The sequence below is a fragment of the Canis lupus genome, chromosome 10 (assembly GCF_011100685.1).
Source record: "Canis lupus familiaris isolate Mischka breed German Shepherd chromosome 10, alternate assembly UU_Cfam_GSD_1.0, whole genome shotgun sequence".
In the NCBI taxonomy this organism is placed as follows: Eukaryota; Metazoa; Chordata; class Mammalia; order Carnivora; family Canidae; genus Canis; species Canis lupus.
In genome coordinates, this window is record NC_049231.1 from 26,690,025 (window position 1) to 26,697,953 (window position 7,929).

A 7,929-nucleotide genomic window follows, 5' to 3' on the forward strand; every position below is an offset into this window, starting at 1 on the left:
TCTGCCCCACTTCCTTTGTTCATAGACTCTCTTTCTCTCTCTCAAAAAAAAAAAAAAAATACATTTAAGTAACCTTTCTACCCAACATAGAGCTGAAACTCATGACCCCAAGATAAAGAGTCACATGCTCTATTGACTGAGCCAGCCAGGTGCCCTATTTGTGTTTGTAAATAGCATGAATGGCATTGGGCTATAAACATTGCTGTGTCTTCCTTTTCTCAACTCAACACTACAGTGTTAAAACTTATTCACGTTGATAGGAACATCTTGCTTGTTCATGCCCAATGGTGCCCATCGGACACATGCCCACATCTTATTACCCATCCCAAGGATGATGGACATGAGCTAATTCCTGCTCCATTCCCACTGTTCTAATTTGCTTCAAGAACCACCAAATTAAAGGGAAAAAATATAAGTATTTCCATATCCACCTGTTAAGGGGTTAAGGAGCAGGAAGAAAGGGCTCCTAGGGAAGAGCAAATAGAAGGTGTGACAGTTTCAGATAAAGCTGGTTTGAGTAATTATTCAGATTACAATGGTTATCTCCTTTTTGGCTGTGAGTCACCCAGACTGGGGATTTATGGTAGCTGTATCTTTCAGGAAGTCCTTTGTAAGGCAGCAAAGTGGTTTAGCCAAGTTTTTTCTTTCTTTCTTTTTTTTCTAAGATTTATTTGTTTGTTTGCTTATTTACTTATTTATTTATTCACAAGAAACACACACAGAGAGAGAGGTAGAGACACAGGCAGAGGGAGAAGCAGGCCCCATGCAGGGAGCCTGACGCGGGACTTGATCCCGGGTCTCCAGGATCACACCCTGGGCTGAAGGTGGCGCTAAGCCGCTGAACCATCTGGGCTGCCCGGCAAGTTTTTTTCTTTTTTGTGGCTGATGTCTGCTTAGGTGTTTTTAGCTTAAAACAGCCCCAATGCCATTGAAGTGGACTTTGGATCCCTATCATTGTATAGTCCACAGAGCCAAAATATGTACTTTCTGGCCCTTTACAGACAGCAGAAACTGTGGCCCCTTGGTTAAGAGCTTGGACTTTGGTCGCTGACTGCTTGAGCTTGAATCATTCTCACCACTTTCAAGTGTATCTTTTTTCTGTAGCTCTGTTCTCCCTTGCAAACACAGAGAACAGCGCCAGGCACCTAGCGAGTACCCTCTGAGGGTTAATTAGTGATACTATCCTCGACTGAAAAGCAGTCCTTAATTTTGACATGACCTTGTTTTGTGTTTCTGCGGCCTTATTTTAAGATTTTCAGCATCTGTAGGTCAGAGATTTTTCTCCTATATTTTTACATTATCTTTATAGTCTTAAATTACCTAGAATCTGCCTTCATATCTGGTGTGTGTAGGAGATGCAATTTTCCCCCCCTAGAGTAAGTTGGTTCTCCCCACACTCTCATCAACCCAACTGCCCCATGGCCTTGTGGCTCTTCAATCACGGATCAGGTCCTGGTGTGTATGGAAATCTGCTTCTGTGTTCTTTAGTTTCTTTGGTTTATTTGTCTGTGCCAGCCTCTTTTCCATGCTATTTTTCTCACTAAGGCTGGAATGTAAGCTTCCAGAGGGCAGGGAACATTGTTTTATTCACTGATGTATACCACATGCCTAGAACAGTGGTGCCCAGCAAGCAGCAGATACACAACAAATATGTAGTGAATGAATGACTCTGGAATGTTTTAATGTCAGATAAAGTGAGTCATGACTAATGTGCATTTATTATTTTTCGGGAGATTCTGTGCTCAAGAAACACACGGGGGTCACCCTACGTCCAAGAGACCTACCCCAACAGAAGTGCCCCAGCCCAGGAGTCTGTAGGGCAGGCCAGAGAAAGCTTCTCACTTCAGAGGAGAGCTGCCTCCTTCTAGAAGACATGCCTCACCTTCTCTTCCATCTCCAGCCCTCTCTCACCTTTCCAGGTACCTTGAATGAACACCAAATGGACTCATCTCCAAATTCCCAACCCCCAGGGCAGAACCTGGCACACACTGTAAACCTAGAAGAGATTGGTTGGGTGAGTGAACATTGAAACCTACCAACTCGACTCTCATATAGAGTTCTTTAGTTCTGTAGCTCTCAATTTTGGCTACATTTGAGTCATCTGGAGAACTTTTCAAAATGTTTGATGTCTGGGTTTCACTCCCAGAAATTGCAATTTATTGTTTTAAAAAACCAAAAATTCAACTGAGTAAATTTGAGGATCTAATTGGTTTTATTAAACAATTCATGAAACGGGCAGCAAGCAGAAGGGAACTCCAAGGAGCTGTACAAAGTGGAAGGGTTTTATAGGAAGGTGGGAAGGCAAGGAAATTACTAGCAAAAGAAATGGAAGGATTGTTCCAGGCAAGGTCACTTCCTTGATGCTGATCAGAAAATCCCTGACTAGTGAAGACTGCATTTCTGGGGGAGGTTGAAACTGCATGAGGTTAGGTATTAAGCTCCAGTTTGATGGGCCTAAGGACACCATTTTGGAACTATGGTGTTTTTTTTGTTTTGTTTTGTTTTTTGTTTTGTTTTTTTGTTTTTAACAGTTCTGAGATTCAGCCTGGGAGTCAGGTTTTCTGAAACCGCCCCCAGGGTGGTTCGAATGCCCAGCCAATGCTGAAGAACCTCTGCTTTACTCTGTCCCTGAAACCCCTCTCAAAGTCTGCCAGCTTTGGGACCCTCAGTCTCTCAGAGCCTCAGTCATCTGGGCTATAAAATGGGTGGTTAATAAGATGGTTTAGGAAAAAAAAAATGTGTTTAGGGCCTTGCTGTTTAACGGGTACTCCGTGGACCAGCAGCAGATCCAGTCTTCATGAATCTGGACCCACATTCTGATATGCTGCCTGGTGATTTGTTTGAAAATCGACTGAGATAATATTATAGTTCATTAGCATATGTAATTACATAATGAATTATATGTCAAGACTATAACTGATGAGAGAAAAACTGTCTGAAGGCCTGAAATATGAGACAAGTTATTTTAACTTTCCTTCTAAGCCAACATGACTGTATATAAACTTTGTTCAGACCAGAAGCCTGATTTATGGTCCACCACACATGCATTGTACATCTGCATTGTGAATGAATAGCCTGAAGGAAAACCATCTTACCCTTGAGATATCCATCAATGTTCCCCTACTCCCTGAATTCCTTTCTGATAAAATTCGTGATTCCTGCCTATATGCTAATCTATAATCTTTTGAGCTTTTACAAGATGTATGTAACCCTGTAAAAACTGTTCATTCTCTGAAACATTCTCTTCCCTGTGAGAAGCCTGTTTCCTTGGCAGCTGTCCTAACTTGGGCTCAAATAAAATTCTTACTTTTAGAGATTTTAAAAGGTTTGTTTGATTTGCGTTGACATAACAGTCTTGTGTGTGACAGGCAATCCTACACATTCACTGAGTGAATGAATGAGTGACCCCTTGATTCAGATGTGATTGTTACTTTACACCTAAGGAAACAAAGGCTCAGGTGGCTATTATGTCAGCTGGTCAAACTAGGAAAATGCTGAGGGTTCTGAGCAGGGTGTTTGCAGGGACAGCAAGAGGAGAAGGTTCCCAGGGACATGAAGTCCAAGACACCGAATTGCACCTTTGGTTCTGGGAGGAGGGGCTTTTCATCTTCATATTCCCTCAGGGAAGAGAAACACATTTTGGTTAGAGAGACCCAGGAGGTCTAACCCTGAGTCTCCACTGACAACTTTTACATATCCCCCAAATAAACAGGTTTACCCTCATATTCATCCACAAATATTTATGAAACCTGCCTATGTGCTTAGTGCCATAAAATGGAGTTGTCCCTTCTTTAAAGCAATTGACATTGACAATTTAAAATCCACAATGGGGGGACGCCTGGGTGGCACAGGGTGTGATCCTGGAGCCCCAGGATCGAGTTCTGGAGTCCCACATTGGGCTCCCTGTGAGGAGTCTGCTTCTCCCTCTGTGTCTCTGCTTCTCTCTGTGTCTCTCAGGAATAAATAAATAAAATCTTTAAAAATCAATCAAACCCACAGTGGGGAAGAGGGGGAGCCTGGCTGGCTCAGCCAGTAGAGTATGCAACTTTTGGTTTCTGGGCTATGAGTTCTCACCTTGGACATAATGCTGACATACATACATATATATGTACATACATACATAAAATCCCAATGGGGGATAAGGTCTGAGGAGGGGAGGGAGACCAGTTTGCACTATTACGTGATTGAGGAAGTCTTCTCCAAGAGGTAATATATAAGGTTTTGGGACGGAAGAATAAGGAAGTTTAAGGAAGAAAAATTTAAAGATTTTGGAAGAAGGAAAAGAGCCCTCTGGTTGTCCTTTTGCTGACATGCTGGAGCCTTGGGGATTATCTGGTTTGATGTAGTTTAAAAGGTTCTTCTTTGCCCTTAAACTGTTTTACAGCTTGCTGGATTATAGATAAAGTGTAGCTACACAAATAATCCTAATCTATACATATGCAAATAAATCCTGTCTAGTGGAAGGACACATTCCACCACAAAGGAAAAAGCCAGTTTTATATCTATTTGTAAATTCATTTTGACGTTTCTTTACTCCATATAAATGTGTGGCTCTGTATATTTTCTTTTGAACCAGCTGTGGCAACTGTCTGGTTCCCCCATTAATTAATGAGCTAAATAAAATCTTTGACATATGTTCATTTGTTATCTATACAAGAGTTGTGATTTTTATCATCTCTCAACATTTATGCTTTAACAAGAACAAGTAGAAGTCAGCCCGTGGTCTAGGCAGGGAGAGAAGCAGGTGCAAAGGCTCTGCCACAGGGAGAGCTCCACGTGGAAGAAGAGGGGTCTTCATGGAGGGTCCCCTGGGGGACCCAGGAATATGCTGGGACCCTGCTTGCAGTTCCCTCAGAGCCTCATACTATAGGAAGCCATTGGAGGGAGGTCTTAGTCAGTGGAATAACTTGGGTCTAATTCATGGTTTGAGATCTTACCCTGCCGCCAGGTGGAGAATGGATCTCAAGAGCAGGACAGGGACAAAAGAATGCTTTTGGAGGCTGCTTCAGCAATCCAGGCAGGAGGGGACTGTTGCCTTGGCTTGTGGGTTGAGGAGGCAAAAAGTCCCTATGAACGGCAAACAAATGGGGATAGAACAGGCAAAAGTCTAAAAGGGGACACTGACATCTGATGTCATTCATAGGATCTATATATGCTCTGGCCTGGGGACACAACAGGGAATTCAGCAGGGCCTGTCTTTCTGACACCTCCGTGTTAGTGGGGCCAGTGAAGGAGGTGCCAGAGAAATCCTGGAAAGAGCTCATTCTGAGCAGGGACGTGAGGGCTGGTGGTTGAAGGCGTGAATTCTGTGGTGTGACCTCAGGAAGTTACTCAATTCTTTTGAGAGTTTCTTTAGCTATAAAATGGAGTTGATAAAAGAGTGCTTTCTTCAAAGCGTTGATTAGACGATTGAATGAAATAAAAGATTGTCTGCCCTCAATAAAGGGCAGCTAAGATTATTTCCCAAAGAATAATAAATGCATGGGGCACATACAGATCATTGTAATAATATAAATAACACCAATCTGCATTGGTATAGCACTTCAAATGTTTTTGGACCTTAGGGATAGAGCTGAGACATTAAGTAAGATCTGTATTCGTTTCTTGTGGCTGCTGTAGCAAATTACCAAAAGTTTGGTGGCCTCAAACAACAGAGATTTTTCTCTCTCACAGTTCAGAAGTATGAAATCAGTGTGTTGGCAGGGTTGGTTCCTTACGGAGGCTCTGAGGGAAAAACTGTTCATGCTTCTCTCCAAGGAATATCTTCTGGTGGCTGCTAGCAATCCTTGGCTAATCTGTGTCCCTCTTCACATGGCCTTCTCTGTGTTTCTCTTCCGCTAAGTGTCTCTTAGAAAGACATTTGTCATTGGGGGCGCCTGAGTCGCTTAGTCGGTTAAGCATCTGCCTTCAGCTCGAGTCATGATCCCAGAGTCCTGGGATGGAATCCCAGGATCGAGTCCCAGGATCAAGCCCCACATTGGGCTCCCTGCTCAGCGGGGAGTCTGCTTCTCCCTCTGTCCCTCACCCAGCTCGTTTTCTCTCTCTCTCTCTCTCAAATACATAAATAAAATCTTAAAAAAAAATAAAGACATTTGTCACTGGGTTTAGAGCTCATCCTAATTCAGGATGATCTAATCTCAAGATCCTTGGTTCAAAGAATCCTTTGCAAAGGTCTTTTCCCCCAAATAAGGCCACTTTGACAGGTTCTAGGTGGACATATCTTTAGGGAACACCTTCAATCCACTACAGCACCCATATGTATTTATTTTCTCATGTCGTGAATCAATTTCTCCAACCCCATCTGCTAATAAGTCCATGCTCTCACCCTGGTTTGGGATGCCACTTTTTTTCCTGTATTGTTTCTATCTGTAGCCAGCCTATGTCCAGGGTTCTGCATTCTATTTATTCATCTGCATGTTTCTCTTGCCACTACCACATTGTTTTTACTGCTGGGCTTTTGTAATATGTCTTAATATTTGGTAGAGTAAGTCCCCACCTTGACTCCATTTTTTAAAAAAATATCTTAAGTTTTCAAGGACCTTGATTTTCTATATATATCTTAGAATCAGTTTCCTAGTATGTCCTGCCACAATCCCTTGGGATAGTAGCTGGAATCCTAATGACTTTATAGATTAACTTGGAGACAATTGACATTTCTTAGACATTAAGGTCAGTCAATTCATGAATTGACTATGTCCCTCCATTTATTCAGGTCTTCTTTTTATACCCTTTAATAGAATATGAATGGGCTCTCCAAGGAGGTCTTATATACTCTCTTAGGGTAATTACAGAAGGAAGAGCACTCTACCATTTACAAATGGCACAATTATATATTTCCCCTCTCCCTGAAGTCCTATTATATACAAATTACAAAAAAGGAAACTGAGGCTAAGAAAGATTAAAGGAACCTCCCCAGGGACACACAGTGGTGACAGAGCTGAGACCAGGTCCCCCAGCCTAGTCCCTAGTATGCATGTGGCTTACCACCCACCCTTGCCCCCAGCCTAGCAAAGGTCTAGGTGGACAGATCTGATACCATTCGATCTCTCACTGACAAAGCAAACCTGGGGACATACCAGAGGCTGGCTCCCACTTGATCATTTAAGATCTGCACGAAGAGAGACGTGGCATAGATATAGAGAAGAATGATGAGAACACAGATGGCCTTGACTTGCTGGGCGAGGGCCTGCTTGGATGAACACCTGAAGGCCATCTTGCTTGTCCTGCTGCTCTGGAACCTGGCACTAATGGGCACCTTGGTGGCCCCAAAGCCACAGCCTCCTTCTTGCTTCCTGGCATCCTTATTCCTAACTACGAGGCACAGGCTGATAGAGGCTGGTGTGAGCCTGCTCAGGGTGGCTGAGTCAGGTCCAGGGAGGCACTGGCTAAAAGGGACAGGAGTGGCTGGAAGGGTGGTGGTGACTGCATCTAGGTCTTTGGAGTCTGCCCAGCACAGCTTGGCCCACTCCAGGGGTTTAGGCCATTGCCCTGCATGGCCTGGGCTACCCGTCACATGGCCATCCACAGCTTATCCAGGCAGCGGAGCAGGAGGGACACTGCCACCTGCTTCAGTACGGCTCGCAGCAGCAGCTCCACTGTCTTGCTGTTCTCGTGGTGGAAGCTGGATGGGCTGCAGTAGGCCCACCGGGCCATGGAGAGCAAGAATAGGTTTGCCTCCCACTTCATGTGCCGCAGGAGCTGCAGGATGCAGTAGTGGGCTCCATGCATCAGGGTGGTGAGCTGCTGAAGACCCCAGCCCCATGCGATGGTCAGTGGCTGCCACAAGACCCGTTGGATGGGCAGCAGCATCTCCATGCACGGCTTCCTGGCCAGGATGAGGGTGAGCCCCCTGCCTACCTGCAGACTGCTGCACCACAGGATACAGAGGCCCAGCATGTAGACTGAGAGGCAATGGGAGGGAGGCCATAT